The sequence below is a fragment of the Nanorana parkeri genome, unplaced genomic scaffold, assembly GCF_000935625.1.
Source record: "Nanorana parkeri isolate BGI_ZX_2015 unplaced genomic scaffold, ASM93562v1 scaffold4, whole genome shotgun sequence".
Taxonomy (NCBI): Eukaryota; Metazoa; Chordata; class Amphibia; order Anura; family Dicroglossidae; genus Nanorana; species Nanorana parkeri.
The window spans coordinates 2670010-2672834 of record NW_017306272.1 but is presented as its reverse complement, the minus strand read 5'-3'; positions in this window follow the sequence as shown (position 1 = coordinate 2672834).

Sequence of the window (2825 nt, the reverse complement as noted above, 5' to 3'; positions counted from 1 at the left end):
GTACAGCAGAGCTGTTATTCTTGAATTATTATATTATTATTACTATATGGTTGGTTTTTACCAGAACGGCTAGAGCAGATCAGTAGGACAGTGATCCAAGAATTATTATTATTTGTACTATTATTAATATGTTTTTGTTTACTATATTCCTGGCACATGCAACAATTAGTTATTATTAGTTACATATTTGGCATTCTCTATCCCACCTTCTTGTGGGTCATATGTTACAGATCTTCTATACATCATCTATGTGTGCCCAGTGCATGCAATCTGTATCCATATACTTCCACTGCCAGTCACTGTACTAAGTTGTGGCTGAAAGCCAGGTGTTGAACTTCTGCTTGTGGTCCTGTAAGTGTCCCTCTTCTGGATTCATTGTCATCTGGTTTATTCAGTGACATAACTTTGGGGTAGAGATTTGAGGTCAGGGATTACGTAACACTTGAACTCTGTCCAAGCTGTGCTATGTTTGTGTTTATGTTCTATAATTAACAAATAAATCTAGTGTCACGATCTACGAGGCTGTGTATTCCATCTGCACCGTGAGTGAGTGTGTGTGTGTGTGTGTGTGTAAAATCATGTTTATTTTACCCACACTGTTCATTTTTTAATGAAAGCTGCAATAGGTGGTATTAGTATCTGAACTGAGCTCACATTATTAACTCAAATGAAACAAAGATCCCTTAGGTGAAGGGGGGAGATGTTCCAGGGATCATTTGGCGTTTGCGTTGTAGGGAAGAGAATTGTGTGAGGTGTATAGAGAAGGCAACCTGTATAGGAAGTCTCCATAGTTTACTACAGATCCCTTTGAGAAGGCAAAGGACAAGGTGGGGACTAACAGAAAGTATTGAAGAAAAAAAACAGTCATCTTTATTGCACTAGAGATAAATAATGTGTGTGTGCTGAAGGTGTTCTTCCCACGTAGGTAATGTTATAAAAGGGAAAAGAAAGGGCTTAGGCCCATTCACCATAGAGGTGGCAACTTTTAGCAACTGAACAGAAGTCACTACTAGACACATAGATATCAATTATTTTCTATGTGCCCCGTTCACACTTCAATGCGGAATGGAGCGTATAGTTTGTACACTGAAAATGGAAAAAAAACCAGTGTGATACGCTGTTGTCAGAGCACACCAGCCCACCCACTAAAAGCAGACAGACTAGTGTGAATGGGCCCTGAAAGTAGGACTGAAACCAACTAATTGATTAATCGATAATAATCACTAATGAGAATTGTTGTCAGCGATTCTCATTATCGATTAGTTGGTTTGGGTCCAGAGCTGCAGCTAACGATTATTTTCAAAATCGATTAGTTAGCCGATTAATAAGTTTGATTAATCGGTTAATTGGATTTAAAAAAATACATTTTTAAAAGTGGCTCCAGTGATGGGACTACTAGTTTGTATTGAGATTGTAGTCCATCACAGGAGCAAGCTTGGAGCGGAGGAAGAAAAAAAGAAAAAACAAAAATGTGTGGTATGCAATATAGTGAAATGGAAAGTGTAAAATTATACAGCAATCAATGCAGAATGGCACCGGCTATAGAGGACTACAAATCCCAGCAATAGTACATTATACAGCGCAATGCAGAATACCACCTGCTATAGAGGAGTACAACAAATCCCAGCAATAGTACATTATAGCTGGCGGTATTCTGCATTGTGCTGTATAATGTACTATTGCTGGGTTTTGTAGTCCTCTATAGCTGGTGGTATTCCACATTGCGCTGTATAATGTATTATTGCTGGGATTTGTAGTCATCTATATATCGCAATGCAGAATACCAGCAGCTATATAGGAATACAACCAATCCTAGCAATAGTACATTATACATACAGTGTATAATGTATTGCTGGGATTTGTATTCCTATGTATAATATACAGCACAATCTACCATCAGCTATAGAGGAATACAAATCCCAGCAATACATTATAGAGCACCATGTGGGGGGGTGGGCTGAGTGCAGGCTTACCTGAGCAGTCTTCCAGCAACTTGCTTCTGAGATTGGGCCTGTCTATCAGCGGCTGTCATCCCCCCACACCTGCTCCTCCTTACTTCTTCTCCCCGCGTCGCTGTGCCGATCGTGGATGTGGGTGGGCAGTGAGCGTGAAGCGAGGAGAAGGTGCGGCGTGTGGAGCGTGGATGTGGGCGGGTCTGGCGAGGTGGGGAGGAGGTGCGGCGCGCAGCGTGTGTGGAGCCGTGAACAGGGCCAATTAATCGGAAGCCGATTGAAAACGTTGATAACTTTTTCAATAATCAATTATAATCGATTTAGTCGATTAGTTGTTGCAGCCCTATCTGGGTCCCCCAGTTTTCTCCTCAGCGCTGGGAGCTTATTGGCTCTGTGTCCCCTCCGATCCCCACTGCTCCCAGGAGGGATCGGAGGGGGTACAGATACCTGCAGCCAGTGCCCAGTGGTGAGGAGAGCTCCACCAAACCTCAACACCCCATTTCATCCTGACAAATTCTGGTGTGGAAGGTGAATGCTTTGCCATCCATTTCAAAGGATTGCAGTGCATTCCAGTGCGGTGTGATTGCAAAGAATTGTGCTTGCAGGTTTATTCTGAAGTAAACGTTATGTTTGTAACACCCCATCTGCGTATTTCATTTTACATTAAAGTAGAATTTAAACCTTCTTTTTTTCATATATCTACTGCTAGCTAGCTGTAGACAAGAAAATGCAAAAACATAAAAAAAAAAAAAAAAGTTACCAAACAGGTTATTACTCACCTCTGTCTCTGCTGCTCTCTCCCGTCCGAAGATCTGAAGATTCTCGAGCGGCTGTGAAGGATCATGGGGGGGGGAGAGGAGAGACACAGGGTAA